The sequence below is a fragment of the Odocoileus virginianus genome, chromosome 23, assembly GCF_023699985.2.
Source record: "Odocoileus virginianus isolate 20LAN1187 ecotype Illinois chromosome 23, Ovbor_1.2, whole genome shotgun sequence".
Taxonomy (NCBI): Eukaryota; Metazoa; Chordata; class Mammalia; order Artiodactyla; family Cervidae; genus Odocoileus; species Odocoileus virginianus.
In genome coordinates, this window is record NC_069696.1 from 32,099,566 (window position 1) to 32,121,520 (window position 21,955).

Genomic DNA, 21,955 nt, shown 5'->3' on the forward strand with positions numbered 1-21,955 from the left:
TAGACCGTATAATAGAATATATGGTCTATAAAATAGAATATATTAGACCATATAATAGAATCTTCTATTCTATTCTATTTGTTTCATACTTTTTCTTTTATCTGTAGTAACAGTGTCCACTGAATGTTGTTAGGCATTGCCCTTGTGCAGGGGTATCTTTTCCATTTATACCTAGGAGTAGGATTGGTTAGTCATTGGCTATTCATTTTTACTTAGTAACATACAACTGTTCTCCACAGCAGTTATACCAGTTTAAACCTTTACCAGCAGTGGATAAAAATTCTCATTGTTCTGCTTCCTCAGTACAACTAGATGCTGACAGCCTTTTTAGTGTTTGTGAATCTAGTGTGTGAACTGATACCTCATCTGGGCTTTAATTTTCATTTCTTTGATTAGAATTGTAGTTGGGCATCTTTCATTATGTATATGGGCCGTTTTTGTTTTCTGTGAAATTCCTATTTGGGATTTTTGCTCTTTTAAAAATTTTATTGTTTGTGTTTTTCTTGTTGATTCATAGTAATTCTTTATGTATTTAAGATACATGTATATAGTTTAGAACAGTGCCTGATACATAGTAAGGATGGTATAAGAATAACTATTAATATTATATTACCATTGTATTTAGTTCTTTGTTTTTATGTTTCAAATGTCTTATGCTAGTTTGTAGCTTATTTTTCATTCTGTGATGCTAGTATGTTTTTTAACCTAGTATTTTAATATGTATAAATTAAGTTTTATATAAAATCACCATGGCAAATTCATGGGGCAAATGTTATATTTCATAACCTATAACTTTTCAATCTTCAGTATCATTTTTGTTGCTGCTGCTCATTTTTCCTAACCCCAGGAAAAATTAACCTATTTTGTTTCCTGTTCAAATTACTGTAGTTTAATTCTCTATGTTGTAGCCTAGTTATAGATGCAGCCATCTCTCCAGATGTATTGTAATGATGTTGAAGACAAAATATCTTTGGCTTCATTATTTCAAAATTAAATACTCATAACTTAGGGCCTGCCTGAAATCTGTAACAATTGCCCATAAGAGATTTAAATGAATCCTAAATTATTATTATAGTTGAGAGGTTGAGTTCTCATGATGTTAAATCACAGACTTAAGTTCTTTGAAATATGTAACTTGCCGACCAAGCTGTTAATGGATTATTTTCTTCAGCTTAACAGTAGTTCAGAAATCTGATTATCTCCTGATAGATTCTTCCACATACTAGAAGGATGGTAAAAGGGGCATGTTAACAGATTACCAAGTTAACAACAGTGATGATGGCGGCAATGATAATGGTAATAACAGTTTCTCCAGATTGACCACTTAAGTGTCGGGTACTATCCTAAGGCATCACATGTAGTAACTGACAAAAATTTCTTTGATCAGTGAGAAAACTAAAGACTCAGACAGGTGAATTAACTTCTCTAAGATCCCAAAGCTAGAAGAGTGGAATCAGATTCAAACTCAGTAAGTCTAGTTGCAGTCTCAGAAGTAGATTCCTAAGGTAGTTATCGACCTGGTATCTGAAGTGTTACCTCACTTAGTTTTAAAAGAATTTACCTAAAACTCTGTATTGTTGTTTAACATAGTGGTGAAGGAATGGAAAGCTTTTCAGTGTGGTGGATGGAACCAAAATAGGAGGAGAGCTTGGAACTGGTGTTGCCTGGTTTGTCAGGCTCCTGTCAAAACACTTTGGATCTTTGTGAGTGGACTGTGGCCTGTGAAAGATTTCAAGAGCTCCATAGCCTTTAATTCAACACCGCCCCCCCACCCCCCACCGCCCCGCGCATATGCCATTGTCAACTATTTGGAGAGGGGAAAATGGGGGAAAGGCTTTAGAAATACCACAGAGAGCTCTCACTGATTTAGAGCTTGGTTGGAGTCCTCCTAAAAGATTTAATAGGGGAATCTTATACAACTATTCGGGAAAATAGGTAAACATATTTGAAAAGTGTCCACTCATTAACTTTAGGTTAAGAAAATTTCCCCCCTCATAATCTTTATTTTGAATTTAAAACATTCTCATTGGCTCATGAAGTAATCTTCTTTATGTTGCTGTTACTGCTTTGTTGTCCTCACCCTCAGTCATATCTGACTCTTTGCAACCCCAGGGACTGCAGCACGCCAGACTTCCCTGTCCTTCACCAACTCTTGGAGTTTGCTCAAACTCATGTCTATTGAATCAGTGATGCCATCCAACCATCTTGTTGCCTGTTGTCCCCTTCTCCTGCCTTCAGTCTTTTCCAGCATCAGGGTCCCTTACTGCTTTGACTAGTGGCTATTTTCAGACATAATTTTCACTCAGCTGTGGCTTCTTGATTCATTCAGCTATAGCTTAAGTACTTACATGAATTAAGGTCAGTGAATTTGCTCTAAAAATTATAGAGTTAGATAACTAAGTGAAAAGAGTGAAACAAATTATAGCTTCTTATCCATTTTATTTTGAGTGAATTAGCAGAGTTGGAATAACCATGTGTAACAAAGGTAGTTAGTACTGAGGTGAGCCACTGTAGGGTGTTATGATCATGACTCAGCTAGGGTGTGTATCTTAATGGAAAAGTTTTCAAACTTTGCTGTAGTATTTAAATATTATGCTTTTTCCTTTATTGCTTCCCCCTCAAGGAAGGACCAGGAAGGTAGCTCTTTTCCCTCCCTTGTTTGGTCATAATGAAGGATTGCAAGTTAATTAGCTGCATTCAAAGCATCACACAGATTGAATTCCATATTTGTCTTGGAGGGAAGTCCAGACTTCTGTTTGGGGTGATTGAATATTTGCTTTGTGAGGCTGGGTGCAACTTCCTTGTATTCAAAGGCAGGATCATCTTGTCAACTATGAGATATAAGTCACTTGAAAGAAATGAGCCCCCAAAGTGTGGGTTGTTTTTTTTTTTAATGTCTCTCTCTGCCCTCTTTCACCCATTCTGCCCCCACCTCCCACCCCTCCCCGTACATCAGAGAGATATTGCACGTGGTTGCTACTTGGCAATAGGATCTATGAGGATTAATTGTATACGTTGTTTTCTTTGTGGGTTGGGGACAGAAAATTGCTCATTAACCTTTTCCCAAGTCCCTGAGAAGTACTGGAAACTTTGACAATTAAATATGAACTGTAAAAGAAACATGTAAATAAATATTGGGAAGGCAAAAATAAAGGCACAATTAGACATCTGAGAAGCATTATTTTTTACATTAGCTCCTTTTATGATTTGAGTTTAAAATGCCCTTGATGTGTCAAAAAGAAACCTTACTAGCTTTTTTTTTTTTTTAAAGAACGTCATGACCTTTATGCTATGTTGACAAAGCCTGTTTTGTTTGATTTTTTTTTTTTAAACAGGGTGGGGGCTTTATACTTTGCTGATTCCCGTGGGGTGGTTATGATTTGTTTCATGGAACAGATCCAGTATTAGAGTGGTAGAGGCCCTGAACCACAAGCCTAATGCTGGCTGCATTTCTAAATATGTGCCCTTCAACAAGTCTTGTCAACTTTGTGAGCCTCTGTTGTTTTTTTTTTTTTTCTTTTTTTATCCTTAAATGGGTTTGAGAGAGAGAGCACTGCAGAGTGGTGAAGAGTTTTGGGTTACTGAGTCTAGCAGGTTTGTTTTGGATATATCCTATCAGATAAGGTACATGTCTCTGAGCCCCATTTTTCCCTACTGCAAAGTGGCAGTAACTTTATGTACTAGGGTTAATGTGTTAATGTATTAGGGTTAATGTGAGGATCAAAATCAAATGAGACATTGTATGTAAAGTGTTAAGCTTGTTACCTGACTCATGATTAATGCTGTTCATTATTATTAATTAAATATTGTTGTTATAGTCAGTAATGTCTGAAGTGATATTAACATTTTATAAAGTTATGAGTTTGGAATTGGATGATCAGATTTGGAAGTTTTGATGTTTAGTAGCATAGGCTTACTGCTGAGAAAATCTTAGAAAGTATAAGAAAGTAAATACTTAACAGATGGGCAGAATTTTCTAATTTCAAACAATAGTCATTAATAGCAAGATGTTGTTTAGATGACCTCCCTTCCTGTGCTTTATTTTTTAGCATCTTTATTCAAATAAAGGTAATGGTTTCTGAGGGAAAAATACTGCTTTTGTTTTATAAAAATGGAAACAGAAGTCCATGTGGTTTGCAGCACCTAGGACTGACTAAGCGCTCCTAATTCCACTCTCAGAAGTGCCCCCTTGGGAGCTCAGATAAAAGATACAATGTAATTTATAAGGAAAAATGTATCTTCTATAATAGTCTACCTGTGGGGTGTAGTCTGACTCAAAGAATAACTGAACTATCCACTCATTCCCTTATGTGGGGATTATTGCTGATATGGTCTAAAAATCTGAAGGGGATAGGGGGTGGTGGGGAGGGTCTCAGAGGGGCATAAAATTACCAGGAAAATAATTTTCATCTCTCCTTACTGGTGCTCTTGATCAAGTCATTGCTAATATGGCCAGTGAGCAGGGAGTTAATCACCTGTACTGCATGGCACTGTTTCATTAGCTTATGAAAACTCATCGTATCCAACACATAACCCACATTTGTTAAGCACCTGCTGTGTGGGGGGCTTCCCTGGTGGCTCCGTGGTAAAGAATCCACCTGCTTGTACAGGAGACGTGGGTTCAGTTCCTGGGTCAGGAAGATCCCCTGGAGAAGGAAATGGCAACCCCTTCTAGTATTCTTGCCTGGGAAATCCCGTGGACAGAGGAGCCTGGCAGCTATAGTCCATGGGTCACGAGAGAGTCAGACATGACTTAGCAATTAAACGACAGCAACATGTGTGGCCCTGTGTGTGGACCTGGTCCCTCAGTAATGGTGAATAGATAATGTCTCATGCAGTAATTTCTGTATTATCTTGGAAGAAAAAAGTAGAATTATAGCAGAGTGCCTAAAATCTGCATTTCTAAAATCTTTGCTTCATTTATACTTTGGAGAAGGAACTGTTGCCTTTACTGTGTATTAACAGCTACTTCCTCATGTAACTGAGTATGCTTTCTGTTCCCTGTTCTGAACCTCAGGATTCTGCTAGAGCAGAATCTCAGGAATCTCCATCTACTTCAGTTCAAGGCCTCATCATATCCTGTTCGACCATTTTCAGTTCAGTTCAGTTGCGTAGTGATGTCCGACTCTTTGCGACACCACGGACTGGACCATTTTAGTTTTCTCTTAAATACTAGATTTAATTTCCTTCCTTTTTACCCTCCTCTGTTCTATAAACACCACCAGCTACCACCAAATCTGTGCTCCTGTTCCAGCAGATCATCTAAAATGTAAATTGCACCGCAACATTTCTGGTTTAGAAATCTTTAAAATGCCTTTCTTATCGCTTTTCAAGAAACTGTCCAAATTCCTTGGTGTGGCATACAGGGTTCTTCTCAGTCTGGTCCCTGCTTTCTTTCCAGTCTCATCTGCTACACCTTACTTTCTCTCTCCCTTTGCATATGAATTTGTTTACAGTTCCATGCTTTCTCACATTGTGAAGGCCTTCCAGTATTTTTTTTAAGGTTATTTATTTTTGGCTGTGCTGGGTCTCCATTGCTGCACATAGGCTGTCTCTAGTTGCGACGAGTGGGGACTGCTTCTAGTTATGGTGCTTGGGCTTCTCATTGTGCTGGCTTCTCTTTGTTGCGGAGCTCAGGCTCTAGGTACTGGGGCTTTGGTAGTTGTGGCCCACAGGCTCAGTAGTTGTGGCACATGGGCTTAGTTGCTCTGAGGCATGTGGGATCTTCTTCCTGGACCAGGAATTGAACCTGTGTCCCTTGCATTGCAAGGTGGATACTTAACCACTGGACCACCAAGGAAGCCCCAGCCTTCTAGTATTTTCACCTCCATCACTGAGGTGTCATCATACATTGTATTGTTGTCATTTGCTTAGACATGTTTTCCACTGTGAGACTGGATCTTGAAGGCAGAGATTTTGCATCATTTAATTTTGTATTCTACCCACATATAATACTGGCAGGCACATAGTGCACATTCCCTAAATGTTTGTCAAATAAATAAATGAGGGATTAAGGATGCTCCTATGTGACCATAGTGTATTACTAATAACATGTGCAGTTCTTAACTGTATTATTCAATAACTAAGTCAGTTTCATAAATCTAGTAATCATGGTATAGCCATGGGGAAGTTAAGAACCATCTCATCCAATCCTTTTTTTCAGATGGATAAACTCAGAACCAAAGAGACTGAGTAACTGAGGCCAGAGCACACAGCTGAGGAGTGATGGCATGAGGATTAACCCTAGCGTGGATAGGCCTTGCAAATTGAAATGGGAAAGGCTTTTAATGTGATAATTGTTGTTTTAGTGGTTAAATCCTGTCTGACTCTTTTGTCCTGACCTCATGGACTATAGCCTGCCAGGTTCCTCTGTCCATGGGATTTCCCAGGCAAGAATACTAGAGTGTGTTGCCATTTCCTTCTCTAGGAGATCTTCCTGACCCAGGGATCGAACCTATTTCTTCTGCATTGGCAAGTGGATTCTTTACGATTGAGCCACATGGGAAGCCCTAATGTGATAAAAAGTAAACAACTTAGTTTGGGGATATTTTTTTAAAGCTTAATTATGGGAAAATTTTAATATATACAAAAATACAGAGGAGAGTATAATATATTCCCATGTACCATCACCATCACCAGATTTTACCAAATCATGGCATCTTATTTCATCTGTAACCACACTCATTCTTTTTGTATTATTTTACAGACAATTCTTGAAACTGTTACAGTATTTCATCTGGGAATATTTTAGTATGTGTGGGATATGTTTTTAATCTTTTGAATATAGATCTCTTGGTATTCTGGAAAGTCATTATACTTCAGACAAAATAATGACGCCTCACTGAGGCTTGACTCCAGAAAACTGGCAGCCTTTCCCACTGGAGGATGATCTTCATCCCCCTCCCAGCTCTTCCAAGACCATCAAGTCCACTGAGCCCATATCCCTGAGCTTCGTTTATCTGTATGCCCTGGAGAGAGTTGTGCTGTTTTATTTAGATTCTGTTAGATGGAGGTGTAAGGGAGAAAAGAATCGGTGACCATATTAGTAAAAATAGACAGTTAGAGAAAGGAAGATACTCTATGTATAAGGTTAAATAGCTTTAAAAAAGTTTATCCACAGGAAACCTTTAAAAGGTCTTGGACTCTTTGTCATTTTTATTTTCTCAAGATTATATTAGAAGCTTCCTTTTAATTATGGATTGTTATAAAGTTAGAGAGAAAAATGTAAAGAACATTCATGTACCTGATGCACAAATCTTAACTTTTTGCTCTGTTTGCCTGAGTTTTTACTGAGATAACAAAACATTACAGATAGAGTCTGAAATGCCTTTGTGGTCCTTCCCTTCCTTCTCTCCCCAGACATACTCATCCCAGATGTAGAAATTTTATTGTTTAGTGTGTGTATAACCGCACATTGAATAGTGTTTTGCCCTTTAGAAAGCAATTTTATCTCTCCCTCTTGATCTTCACAACTCCTGAAGTATGTAGGGAACTGTACAGACTGTTTATTTCACTTCTAAAAATGTACAACTCACTGAATTATCCAAGTTTCACTTAAAAGCTACAGGGTATGAGGCAATGTTTTATGATTTACAGTGTATCTCATTAGAAATTGAGTTCTGAGGCTTTTGTATGAATGCTCTTCATATGCTTAAAGTACTAAAACTTACCTTTAAAAAGTATAAACAGTGTCATGAGATTGAGAAGGAACCTCAGATAGATAAATGGTCTTAAGTTCCTCATTTTAGTGAAGCTACCGTAAAACTTCCCAGGGCTTCCTAGGTGGCACTAGTGGTGATGGCTAGGTAGTGACTAGGTGGCTGCCATTGCAGGAGGTGTAAGAGTTGGGAAGGTCCCTTGGAGAAGGGAATGGCTACCCACTCCACTCTTCTTGCCTGGAGAATCCAACGGACAGAGGAGCCTGGCAGGCTACAGTCCATAGAGTTGCAAAGAGTCGGACACGACTGAAATGACTCAGCACACATGCACAGGTCTTAAAACTAACTCACAAGTAAGTTTTCTATGCACTTTCAAAGAAAATACCTAAGTAATGCTTGTTGACATATCAGGTTGGTTAAAAAGTCACTGAGATGTCTTGCTTTGCATTATCTAATAATATTTTAAAATTAATATCTGTAGAGTTTGCATATGATTAAAATTTTTTTAAGAGTTCCATCCCCATTGCCCTCAACCAGTTTTCCCAGCTATGTTTAGCATTGTTTTTTTGTTCCTTGGGAGGAGATACAGTGCTCATCCTGTTTATTCAACTTAAAAAAAAATTCTTTTATTCCTTTCTTTTTACTTTGAACAAATCTAGTGCTGGTAAAAATTTCTGACTCAGTGCTTTTGGAAAGAACTACCTCTTTCCACAAATAGAGGAGCCCTCATACTAGGTCTTCTGAGTAAACTAGTGAATTTCCATGATGTGAGGAAACTGGGTGGAGTTTCTGTGGATGTGAGTCCTCTGGAACAGGGACTTTTCAGGTTGAGTATAGGGGAATAGGATCAGGTTCTGGTATTGAATAGCCCTCACGCTGCAGAGTGTTTGGGGATTTCCCATTGGGTTAATCCTGTGCCCACCACAGTTTCTATGTGTCATCTGGAGTAGCTGCTTCGAGAACAGTGAGAGATGGTGTGCTTATGGGCTCTCTGTCCTTTTAACAGGATGCTGGGAGTTTGGCTGAGTCGTGATTTATAAACCAAGGTGATCTCATCACTGTTTTTCTTAACCTGGGCTCCTAAAAAGCTGTCATTAAATTTTGACTACCTCATTCAGGTAAGCTGGAGATGAGTTTAGCCAGCTTATTAGTTGTTATTGGGCGATGCAGCCCACACTGATCTTTCCCTGTTTGAAGCCCTGCTTACGTCACATAGACTCACCTGGACATATTTGTCACATGCACTGATTGTTTTTGTGGGTTTGTATTGCTTTTTTCAACACATTACCAGATTTTAAGTGCTCAGGTCACCTCTCTTACTATTTAGGTCTCTTACTAGCAGAGTGTCAGGTGTATAAGGGGTGCTTATAATGCCAATTATTTGATCATAATTGGTCAAGTAATGATCAGTTATGTAAAACCAGTGGAACTGGTTAGCTGGTATCTTCTATTTCTCTATCTTTGGTCATCCTGAAAGCCAGCCTTGCAACCACCACCTGGTAGGTTTACTGAATATTGATTTTTTTTTTTTTCCTGTAATCAGTAAGAGACACTCTTAAGTTTGGATCCCTTTTAAAATCCCTTTGATTTTAGGGACTTCCCTGGTGGTCCAGTGGCGAAGACTCAGAGCTTCCAGTTCAGGGAGTCCGGGATCAAACCCTGGTCTGGGAACTAGATCCCTCATGCTATAACTAAAACCCAGTACAGTCAAATAAATATATATATATTTTAAAGAATTTTAAAAACCTTAACATTCAGTTTGGATATTTGTTTCCCAGGTGATAGAAATACCTTGGCAAAGGAACCAAAATCAAATTGGTAATTTTATTCCTGGGGCTGAGACTGAAAGTGAAAGTCACTCAGTCATGTCCAACTCTTTGTGACCCCATGGACTATACAGTCCATTGAATTCTCCAGGCCAGAATACTGGAGTGAGCAGCTCTTCCTGTCTCCAGAGGACCTTCCCAACCCAGGGATCGAACTTAGGTCTCTCACATTGCAGGTGGATTCTTTACCAGCTGAGCCACCAGTGGCTGAGGCTGGATTTGCTTAAACCACCATGCCCTTTCCTCCCCCTTTTCAAAAAACTGATACCTAGTCAAAATCCCAACAATTTTTTTAATTGAACTTTAAGAACAGAATCTAAATTCAGATAAAAGAGTGTATAAAACTTTGGGAGGAAAACAAAAGAAAGAGGAGAGTCTTTCCAACAAGATGGCAAAATATATTTTACAAGCTCTGAAAATAGCTTGGTTTAGTTATGAGAATAAATAAATAAGTAAATTGAGGGAACAGAGTAGAGTTTCAGAATGGATTGTTACCAGATGGTTGTCTCGTGTGGAAGTTCTGTAGTTGCTCAAACTCAGGCTTGAAATCTTGGTGCATATAATTTATTTTCCTTAGTTTTTAAGGTGTTTGCTGCATTCTTAAGGTGTTCTCTTTAGTTCTGTGAAACCTTGTGGTTGTCATATTGTGCAAATTTTGTGTTGGAAAGAGATGAGGAAAATAAAATTTATTATAAAGAACTTAGAGCTCTTAAAAACAAAGTGCTCTGTAAACAGAGGCTTATTTACCCAGTTAAAAATAAAGGTCAGATGGAAAACGATGTAGTGGAGTGGGTTATAAGCTTAGGCTCAGTTATAAGGCAGAATGGATTCCATTTACTAGCTCTGTATCTTTGGGATGGAGACTTAACTAAGCCTCAGTTTCCTCATTTGTAAATGTGGGAAGCATCTACTTCACAATAAAATTGTGAAGATGAAAAAATGTTAAATGTTTAGCACTGTACCTGACACAGAAGGGTTTGAGAAAGTTACTTATGGTTTTATTTTTGTTGATAAAGACTTTTAAAAGCACTGCTGAAGGGCTTTTGTCTCAGTTAAGTACCAGTCATGAAGAGTTATAAATAAAGCAACTTTATTTTCAAACCAGTTTCACAGTTTTCTTGCAAGAAACAAGCAATTCTTCCCTTAGCAAAAAAGGACTGAAAACTTCTGATTATGCAATGAAGAGAATCAAAGAAAATCAGTACTGATTCCAGCTACTTTTTTTTAATTTGCTGTGAGAATTTGAGCAAGTTAATTGCTGCAGCAAAGTTCTTTCTTTTTATGGCAAATATGAGAAAAGGAAATAGGCTTGAATTTCAGTGGGAAAGATTTAGGTTGGATGTAAGAATCCTCTGATTATAAGACTGCCAAACAGATAAGGACTCCTTTGTCACCACCAGGAGACCTTTCTATTCTCAGGTTATTTCAGGACTCCTGTGACCCCATCTAGACACGGCTTAAACCTGGATGGACTTCAGCCCACATGGTGATATCTTTGCCAAGATTCTGGAAGCCTCTCAATGTTAGTTAATCCTCCCTCTCATAGAGCAAAACATTCTGATACTTTTCCCCTATTTAGAAAAGTAAATGAGGACATCAAAGGTTCCCAGCAAGATTATGAAACTTTTTAAACAGCTTCTATAGCTGTGTGGACCAGAGGTCAGGTTAGCACAGTGGAGGAAGGTTAGCACAGCCTTGTTCCTGGTAGAAGAATGAGAGAGTCCATCCTTTTAAGTTTCTTTAAAACTCGGGATTATACAGAAATTTAAGATTTTTCAAGAATAAGTAAGGTGATCTTGTAAGAAAAGGCCAGTTTTTCTCTGGAGTTGCCTTTTGGAAGTTAAAGATTTATTTTTGGCTTTAGCTTTGTTTAATCACTTGAGTCTGGCCATAAAAAGTAGACATGATGTTGGAACAATAGAATAATAATTCTGGAGTCAGACAGGGTTGAAACCCCAACTCTGCTACTTGCTAGTGAAGAGGCCTCTGGCAAATGACTTCACCTTTCTGAGCCTCAGTTTCTCAGGAAAATGCAGAAATAGTGTCTCCCACCCCTGGTTGTCCTGAGGTTACCTGAGAGGAGGCACACAGTACTACCTGGCACATCAGGTTGGCTGTGATGTTGACCATGATGATCATGATAATGAGAAGGACATTGACTAGTTGCCTTCTAGAGAATTGTTATCTTAGCCGGAAAGTTTCTGCTGAAGGATAATTTGGCATTATTAAAAATTTATATATGCTGGTCCAAATAAATAGGGTCTACACAACAGGGTCTTAATGCTGCATCTGAATCACAGAAAGTTTTACTTAGTTTGGAAAGTTATATTTCTGCATATATTTTCAGCCTTTGAGTTTTGTGACACTTTTGATTTGATACTGTTGATTTATAGGAAAGTGCCTTGCCTCTGTTGTAATAACTACAGTTCCTGCATGGACTAAAGCATGCTCTGATTTTTTCTTCAATTGTATAAATGGAAATTATTTCAATATTGGCATTATGGTATGATTTAAGCTAGGCAAATAATGTAAATCAGGCAGCTTACAAAAGAAGAAATAATTATTTAAAATGCATGAAAATTGGTTAACTCACTGTATGTGTGTAACTCAGTTGTGTCTGACTCTGCGACCCCATGGACTATAGACAGCCAGGCTCCTCTGTCCATGGGATTTTCCAGGCAAGAATACTGGAGTAGGTTGCCAGTTCCTTCTCCAGGGGATCTTCCCAATCCAGGGATTGAACTTGCGTCTCTTGAACTGTCAGCAGATTCTTTACCACTGAGCCACCTGGGAGCTCATTGTAGTCAAAGAAATGCGTAAGCAAAACTAAGATGTCCTATTGGGCTGGCCAAGATTAAAAAGATGGACAGTGACTAGTTTTGGCTCTCTCATGTAACTGTGGTTGTTCAGTTGGTTTTATATCTCTGGAAAGCAACCTTGCCGTGTGTATCGAAATTTTAAATGTGAATGATTTGACTTAGCAGTTGCGTGTCTAGAAGAATATAATAAGGACATAAGAGAAAGCATGCACAATCTATGATCTAATATATTCATTGCTGCATTGTGAAAAATCCCCTCCTCATCCATCAGTGGAGACCATTTGAACATTGGTTTAGTGGACACTGGTTAAAAAGTATGGCACTATAGAGAATGATGTGTGCTTGGACCCTCAGTCGCAGAGGAACCAAGTTCAAATCCTGTTTCCACCATGTTCTTGGGCAAGTTACTTAATCCAGCTAAGTCTCACCACCCTCTTCTCTAAAAAAGGCACTTTGATTTTAGGGGTCTTGTGAGGATTAAGTAGGGGCTTCTCAGGTGGCTCAGTGGTAAAGAATCCACCTGCCAAGCAGGAGATGCGGGTTTGACCCCTGAGCTGGGTAGATCCCCTGGAGAAGGAAAGGACAACCCACTCTAGTACTCTTGCCTGGAAAATCCCACGGACAGAGGAGCCTGGTAGGTACAGTCCATGGGGTCCCAAAGAGTCCGACAGGACTGAGCGACTAAGCAGCAGCAGAGGATTAAGTGAGATGATACACAAAACACAGTGTCGAGGACAAAGCAATTCATTATGTGTTAGTGTAATATGTTGTTATATGTTAGTAAATGTTATTACTGTTTGTTGCTTAAAAAGGATAAAGTGGATCTGTTGGATTAACACTGAAGGATGTCTGCAAGTTAGGAATAAAGCAAGTTACAGAACAGTTTATATAAATGCATTTTGTTGAAACTGTGTATGTGTGTGTGTGTTTATATGGACATTAAAGTTTCGGAAGGCCATAACAACAGTTAGCATTTAATGAGCCCTTGACTAAATCTCAGGCACTATTCTAAGTGCTTTAACTCGTATCAATCAACTACTTTATTACAATTGGTTAATATGTTTTAAGTACTTGGAATAATGCCTACACTTTGTAAAGTACTTAATCAGCACTAGTTATAAATCTCACATGCTCTCATGGTCTCTGTTTATAGATAAGGACACCAACACCCTGAGAGGTCTTCCAGTTCTTAAACAGCAGAACCAGAATTTAATGCAGGCAGTCTGATTCCAGTCCGTTACCCTATAGTGAAAACTGGATTTTAGAGTGGTGAGGTCACTTTTGATTGACACTATATACTTTTGGATATTTTCACATTTTTTACATGACAGATATTTCTTTCATAAATAGAAAAAAAGATATTTCTATCTTCAAAAACAGTTCATTTTTATATTTTAGAAACCTTGTTTCATCCATTATAGAATACCTATAGCAAATTCCAGAGACCTGAATATTTATACACTTAGGTTTGCCATCATGCTAAATTATCTTGGACAAGGAGCTTACAGGACCCCATTACAGTATATATGGTTTTGAGAAACTCACTTTGGAGCATAATTTTATAAGGAAATAATTATAGATAGAGGTAGAGCCCCAAACTAAATCTACATCGCTTGTGTGTGTGTCCAAACTGTGACTCCATGGACTGTAACCCATCAGGCTCCTCTGTCCATGAGGGGATCATCCAGGTAAGAATACTGGAGTGGGTTGCCATGCCCCTCTCCAGGGAATCTTCCCAACCTGGGGATCAAACCCGCATCTCTTTACGTCTCCGGCATTGGCTGGTGGGTTCTTTGCGACTCACACCTCCTGGGAAGCCCCTTTGTATTGCTTAGTGGTTGACTAACTTCTGTAATGAGGTACTAATAGCCTTTAAGAAGCCTATAGTCACAATACTTTGGCTTCCAGAAAATTTGGGGTTAAAATGTCATTTTTTGGTCATCTGAAAAGCAGGCAGTTATTTGATCCACAGATCCATAATCCTAAGATAGAAAGCAGTGACTTAGTGTCAGACATGGACTCCAGGGACAGAGCTGGTAGGTGCTATTGTGGTCCGGGGCCGCCCTGGCGTTCAGTGCTCTGAAGGGCAGCTCCACTGGGGGGCTCCACAGTGCATACAGCCGCCTCCGCACTGTGGGCTCTCCAGATGGACTGGGAGCTCCCCTGAAAGTTGAGTAACCTAGTTCAAACGTCTCCCCCAGACCTGACTGTGCGCCTCATGTCTGCAAAATGTGAGATGAACTTGATAACAGAGTTTCTGTCTTCAGGTTCTGTGATTTTGACAGTCTTGCCTGAGTGGTGAACTAAAATTGTGACCTGAGACCTTTAATGGCATCAAGAGAAGTGTTGAACAGAATTGAACTCATAAGCTGATTTATGGAAGGGTTTGCCAGTGTACTAACTTGAATTACAGGATATCCCCAGTGACAAAAACTGTATTATTTGCTTTTATTCTGTTTTAGGCACAGTCTTCCTCCTATATTTGTTTTCCAAATAAACCAGAATTGTGTTCTGAATATCACAGCTCAGCACAATGGTTTGGCCCTGTTTGATACTTAGATAATAAGTTATTCAGGTATTAATTATAAAGGTTACTAGTACTAAAAACACTTTTTTCTGCCTTAAAGTTTTCTGTTCTCTGGTGTCTTAATGAGGTGGGTACCTCCTCTTTTTTTCTCACGATTGCAGAAGCGAGGTAATCTCTGTGTTCAACAGAATATCTGAGTCTGATGAATCGTCACATGGTATGTCTGTTTCTAGCTGGGAGCAGTTTTCACTGGTCCCTTGTAATGGTCAAAAAGTGTCTTGGAAGAGTTTAAATCACCTAAAATAACTAATAGTAGCCCATAGCTACTTAAATCTTAACATCATAAACTTGGTGATACCATGTTTTCATTTTAGTCTAATCTAATCTTTGCCGTCAAAAATGACTTCTGCTTCTGGCTCTTATGTCATTAAATTAGTCAGACCTGTTTCAGTGAGTGCTTTTCATTTAAGAAGAACAACAAAGAAAAAGCAACACAGTAATTTTAAAATTAAAAAATATAAAAGAAATTGATATAATGGACGAATCTACACAAGTCTCCCCTGAAGCCTTTTTAGTGATATAGAAGCTTTAAATATTCTGAATGAATGGGAAAAGTAAAATAGCTTATATTTTTAATGAAAGTCACTTTTTAGGAAATTTACATTTTACAGCCTCACTTAAAACTCTTCTTTGTGTGTGTGAATGTTGATCTGTTTCTCTCTCTCTCTCTTCTCCTCTCTTAGAAGCTTACTTTCAGGAAAGGGAAAGGCAAGAGAGTGCAGAGATGACCAGGCTTTTTATAACTGGGATGCTGGGGGATTTGTGTGCTTAGGCTACTTCCAGAGCTCCTCCTGTTTCCTTTACCAGCGTGTCACACCACCTCTCACCACTCATCATTTTCCTGCCTTGCCCACTCACGTTGTTCTGTCACACCAAACCTTCACCTTGTAGCACAAAACAGGCAGTTTTGGTTGTGCTGGTGTTGTGAGTCAGACATTCTTATCTCCTTTAAAGCAGGCAAAGGAGGAGTAAAGGGGAGTGAGGCTCTTTAACGCTAGAGCGCTCATTTCTTCTCTTATGCTTTTGGAGGAGTAGCTTCCTTACGTGAAATGAGGCTTGAAGTTAATTGAGCTGAGATTTGTGCTGCCTTGCATTTTGATTTTGATACAGGCCTTTAGAATCACAGGTGGAAGAGCTATTTGAGAAGTAAGGGGCAGTTTTAGCCCTTGTAATTATGCACACGTATAAGCCCCCACCCCCAAAATGACTGAAAAACTATGGAATTCCCATAAGTCTTCTGGTTTGCCTTTAGTTTTATTCTGTGGCCTCAGACTCTTTTTGCTGTTCTTCATAATCTTCTGCTAAACCCAAACTAAGAATTTGGTTGTTACTGTTGTTGTTTACTCATGTCCAGCTCTTTGCAACCACACAGACTGCAGCATGCCAGGCTCCTCTTGCCCTTCACTATATCCCAGAGTTTGCTCAAACTGATGCCATTCAATCATCTCATCCTCTGTCATCCCCTTCTCTTCCTGCCCTCAGTCTTTCCTACCTCAGAGTCTTTTCTAGTGAGTCAGCTGTTTACATCAGGTGGCTAAAGTATTGGAGCTTCAACTTCAGCATCAGTCTTTCCAATGAATATTCAGGGTTGATTTTTTTAGGATGGACTGGTTGGATCTCCTTGCATTCCAAGGGACTCTCAAGAGTCTCCTCCACCACAACTCAAAAGCATCAGTTCTTTGGTGCTCAGCCTTCTTTATGGTCCATCTCTCACATCTGCACATGACTACTGAAAAAACCATAGCTTTGATAATGCAGACTTTGTTAGCAAAGTGATGTCTCTGCTTTTGAATATGTTGTCTGGAGTTGTCAGCTTTCCTTCCAAGGAGCAAGTGTCTTTTAATTTCATGGCTGCAATCACCATCTGCAGTGATTTTGAAAAATAGTCTGTCACTGCTTCCTCTTTTTCACCTTCTATTTGCCTTTAAGTGATGGGACCGGATGCCATGATCTTAGTTTTTTGAATGTTGAGTTTCAAACCAGTTTTTCACTCTCCTCTTTCACGACCTTATCAAGATCTTTAGTTTCTCTTCATTTTCTGCTATTAAGTGGTATCAGCATCTTCCATGGTGGCTCAGATGATAAAGAATCTGCCCACAATGCAGGAGACCCCAGTTCGATCCCTGAAGTAGGAAATGGCAACCCACTCCAATATGCTTGCCTGGAGAATTCTGTGGGCAGAGAAGCCCAGTAGGCTACAGTCCTGTGGGGTCGCAAAGAGTTGGACATGACTGAATGACTAACACACATCCAGTGGTATCATCTGCATATCTGAGGTTGTTGTTATTTCTTCCAGCAATCTTGAGTCTAACTTATGCTTCATCCAGCCTGGCATTTCACATGGTGTATTCTACATAGAAGTTAAATAGGCTGGGTAGCAATATACAGCCTTGACATACTCCTTTCCCAGTCTGTTGTTCCATGTCGAGTTCTAACTGTTGTTTCTTGACCTCCTGGAAAGCAAATGATAACCCATTCCAGTATTCTTGCTGCAGGAACCCCATGAACAATATGAAGAGGCAAAAAAAGAATTTGGTACTCAGGAAAAAAATTCACATACAGTGGTACCCACCTCTGTGGGCTGAAAAATACAAGTTGATTTCCTTTTACTGTTCCTACCTTCCCCTCACATACTCTTAAATACCTTTTTCTTATCATAAGATGGATTGTTTTCCTCTTATGGAAAAATTAGAAAATTTGAAAAAATGAAAAAATTGAAATCATCCATATTTCACATCATATTTCACCCTAATTTACCCTCTTCCTTCCACCATATGGTTGAGTTCATATTTTACCTGAATATAAAGCAACATATCCCATTTACTTAACCTTATTTTTCACATTTTTAGGTTTTTGGGGGAAGTTTTTCTTCAGTATTATGTCTGTGATATTTCATGCTATCATCAGTCTATTAGTCATTCCATTTACTTTTAAACATTTATGTTATTTGCTGTTTTAAATAATGCTTTGATTTTTAAAAATGTTTTTGAATCTCTGCTGCAATTTTTATTGTTTTCTTACCATAGATTCCCAAAGGTGAAATTATTTATGTCAAATGATTTTAAAAAAAGCAAAAAAAACCCGTTTAAGATTCTTGATGTAAATTTCTATATTCCCTACCAAAAAGGATTAATTCCTGCCAGTTAACATAAGCAGAGGGAATGTAGTCATCAAGATGGTGACATAGGTCATTACTAACTTCAGCCCCCCCACCCCCCCAACCCCAAGAGGACCAGTTATCAATTATCTATGGCCTAGACACCATTGTAAAAATCCCAGAACCCTGGGATGAGGCTGACACATCCCTGGAACTGCAGAGACTGAGAAGGACCCTAGGCCAGCACAGTGCCACACCAAGAGGGTCTCCCTGAGTCTGGTTTTTCCAGTGGGAAAAAGAGCCCAAGTTAGACATCCAGCTCCCCCCGTGTTGTGGGACACTTCCTGGGAAGACCATTTGGGTCTGACCTCACAGGGACCACTGGGGAAATCTGTAGAACTCAACCACTGGGAGACACTAGAGACAGAGAAGGGGATGGGTTCACAGCAACCAGTGCTCAGATCTTGGGGGACCACATTCCTGCTCGCAGTGGTGCCTGAGCAGAGACCAAAGCCAGTGGCTCTGTCCATCTGCAGAGGCAAGTTCAGTAGTCATATCTGGCATTGGCGCTCATAGCTTGCCTGATTTGGGTCTTTAGCCAATGAGCAGGCTGACCGTGGAGCCTAGTCTACAGTCCTACCCAGGCAGGGTACTGCTGACAGTGCTGCCTAACTGCTGAGTGTATCCTCTGGTCTGTCCTATCTGACCAGGAACCTGGTCAGAGAACCTGTATAGCCACAGAGCCTATCCTACAGCCCTGCTTAGTCAGGGAGCTAAGCCAACAAGCTGTTTGAGGAGCCTAAACAGTGACTCTGGCAGCCTTGGAGCACAGACTACCATGCTGCCCAGCTGTGGAGTCACCCTACTGCTCTGGTCTGCAGCAGAGCCCAACGTAGGGCCCTCTCTAATTGTTGAACACAGCTTATGGCTTGCCCAGGCGTGGAGCCCAGCTATTGATCCTGCCCAGCTGCAGAGCATAACCTGCAGTCCCACCTGTTAAGGGAACCTGGATAGTGACTCTGATCATCTGAAAAGCACAGTCTCTAACTCATCCAACTGCAGAATATAGTTCTTGCAACCAGTGACCCTGCCAGTGACCTTGTTCAACAGTAGAGCACAGTCAATGGCCTGCTTAAGGGCAAAGCCCATCCTAGGGCTCCACCTCAACATGGAGACAAGCCAGGAACACCATCCTAACCAGATGGAGACAAGCCAGGAACACCATCTGGTTAGGATGGTGTTCCTGACGTGAGCCAGAAACACCATCTGGTTCCTAACAACCTAAGACCCCGCCCAACCAGACACAATTGCAGAGCCCAAGCACCATGTTGCCAGGGAACATAACCTGCCACCTCACCCCACTAGAAGTGATCGCAGATTCCAGCTAGTGGCCCCACCTGACCATGGATACAGCTAGCAGACCTACCCGGTTAGGAGGCCCTCCTAGCAGCTCTGCTTGAATGTGGAGTCCAGCCAGCAGTTGCACCCAACCACAGAGCCCAGCAAGCAGCACCCACCCCCATACCTCAGAATATGGGCAGTAGCCTTATCTAACAAGAGAACCCCATAGCAAGCTCTGCCTGCCAACAGACACTATCTGCAGGCCTGTCCAATATTCCAAGCTGAGCTGACTGGTGAATGTCTTTCCCTGCTGAAGTGAAACCATAAATACTGAAGGAAGAGACCATTTGCTGTAATATGCAGATACCAACTCAAGGAATCAAGGAACAAGAAGAGTCAGATAAACTTGACACCACCAATGGAAGCTAATAAATCTCCTGTAACTGATCCTGAAGTAGTGGCGCTCTGTGAACCATCTGACAAAGAGTTTCTAATAATTATCTTAAAGAAGTTCAGTGACCTATAAGAACACAGAGACAGCTAGATGAAATTAGGGAAACAATGCAAGAACAAAATGGAAAGTTCAGCAAAGAAATAGAAACTATCAACAACCAAACAAGCAACCCAGACAGAAATCTTAAAACTGAAAAACACAGTGACTGAACTGGAGAATTCTATTGAAAGATTCAACAGACTTGACCAAGTACCACCCCCTGGCCCCCACACACAAAAAAAGTGAGTGAGTGAATTAGAAGATAGGTCATTGAACTTATTTAGTCAAAGCTGCAAAAAGAAGGAAAAAGAGTAAAGACTTATAGAACACTATTGAGACATACAAATACTTGGAATCCCAGAAGGAGAAAGGAAAGCAGTAATGGCTTAAGGAAAGAAATGGACATTCAGATTCAAGGATCCCAAATAGACTGAAACCAAAAGGGCTCTACTGAGACACATTATAACTACATTATCAAAAGTCAAAGAAAAAGAGAAAATTATGAAAGCATCGGAGAAAAGTGACTTGTTACGTACAATGGAGGCCTTACAAGACTGCAAGTTGATTTCTTAATAGAAATCTCACAGTTCAGGAGAGTGAGAGGATGATATTCAAAATACTGAAAGAAAAAAGCTGTCAACCAAGAATAGTATACCTAGTAACACTGTTTTTCACAAATCAAGGAGAGAAAAAGATTTCCTAAAAAACAAAAGCTGAAGGATTTTATCACCCCTCGATCTAACTTACAAGAAATGTTAAAGGGTGTTTTTCAAGTAGAATTTAAAGGATACTAACCAATATCATAAAAACATATGAATGTGTTTATAAAACTTACTGGTGATGGTAAATGTATAGTCAAAGTCTGGTTCTGTGAAATTGTAATAGTGGTATGTAACTCATAACTCTAAAAGTTAAAAGACAAATGTATGAAGAATAACTGTAACTACAATAATTTGTTATTGGATACTCAATATTAAAAATATGTAAATTGTAACACCAGTAACCTGAAATATGAGGGGCAGAGGATTAAATGTCTAACGTCTCTAAATGCTATTGAACTTAAGTTGTCATCTGTTTAAAACAGAACATTTTATGTGAGCCTTATGGTAAACACAAAGGAAAAACCTTCTGTAGTAGGTACAGAAAAGACTGGTAAAGGAGTCAAAGCACACTGCTGCAAAAAGTCATTGTTCACAAAACAAGATGGCAAGAGAGGAAGCAAAGAACGAAGGGTCTACAAAACAGAAAGCAACACAATGGCAACGGTAAGTCTTTACCCATCAATAATTACTTTTAGCATAATTGGATTAAATTCTTTAATCAAAAGACATAGAATCACTGAATGGATTAAAAAACAAGATCCAATAATATGCTGAATACATTTTAGCTCTAAGAACATACATAGACTAAGAGTGAAGTGATGAAAAATCTTGTTTCAAGCACATAGTAACCAAAAGAAAGCAGGGGGAGCTATAGTTATAACAGAGAAAATAGACTTTGAGCTTAAAATAGTCAGAAGAGACAAAAAGGTTATTATATAATGATAAAGGGGTCATTTCATCAGGAAGAACAGTTGTAACTAATTATGTCCCCAACATCAGAGCATTGAAATAAATAAAGCAAATAGTAACGAGGAAAAGGGGAAGTAAACATCCATACAGTAATAGTGAGGACTTTAATACCCCTCTCAATTATGGATAGATCAACCAGATAGAGAATCAATAAGGAAACAACAGATTTGAATTAAACCAAACAGATCTAACATTCCATCCAGTTGCAGCAGAATGCACGTTCTTCTTAAGTACACATGGAACATTTTCTAGGAGAGATCATGTGTTAGGCCAAAGACAAGTCTCAACAAATTCAAGAAGGTAAGAATTATCATGTATCTTTGCTGAACAAAACAGTGTGAAACTGGAAATCAATAACAGGATGAAAGCTGGAAATCTTGCAAATACGTGAATTTAAATAACACAGTCGTGAACAACTAATGGGTCAAAGAAATAAAGATATTTCAAAAACATGAAACAATAAAAAATGAAAACATGCATACCAAAACTTGCAGGATACAGCAAAAGGAAAAGGATCTGAGGGGGAAGTTTATAGTGATAAATGTAAAACATAGATTAAACAC

General features: G+C 39.3%; 1 protein-coding gene across 4 annotated transcripts in view; it reads left to right on the forward strand.

Moving 5' to 3' along the window:
• STK38L (serine/threonine kinase 38 like) overlaps positions 1-21,955 on the forward strand; it is an 80,053-nt gene that overhangs the window by 19,616 nt on the left and 38,482 nt on the right. The window contains exon 3 of one of the 4 annotated variants that reach the window (XM_070453832.1): positions 8,665-8,776. The exons of the other annotated variants lie outside the window; for them this stretch is intronic. The gene's annotated coding sequence lies outside the window, so the exon portion shown is untranslated. The remainder of the gene's footprint in view (positions 1-8,664; positions 8,777-21,955) is intronic. 4 annotated transcript variants of the gene reach the window in all.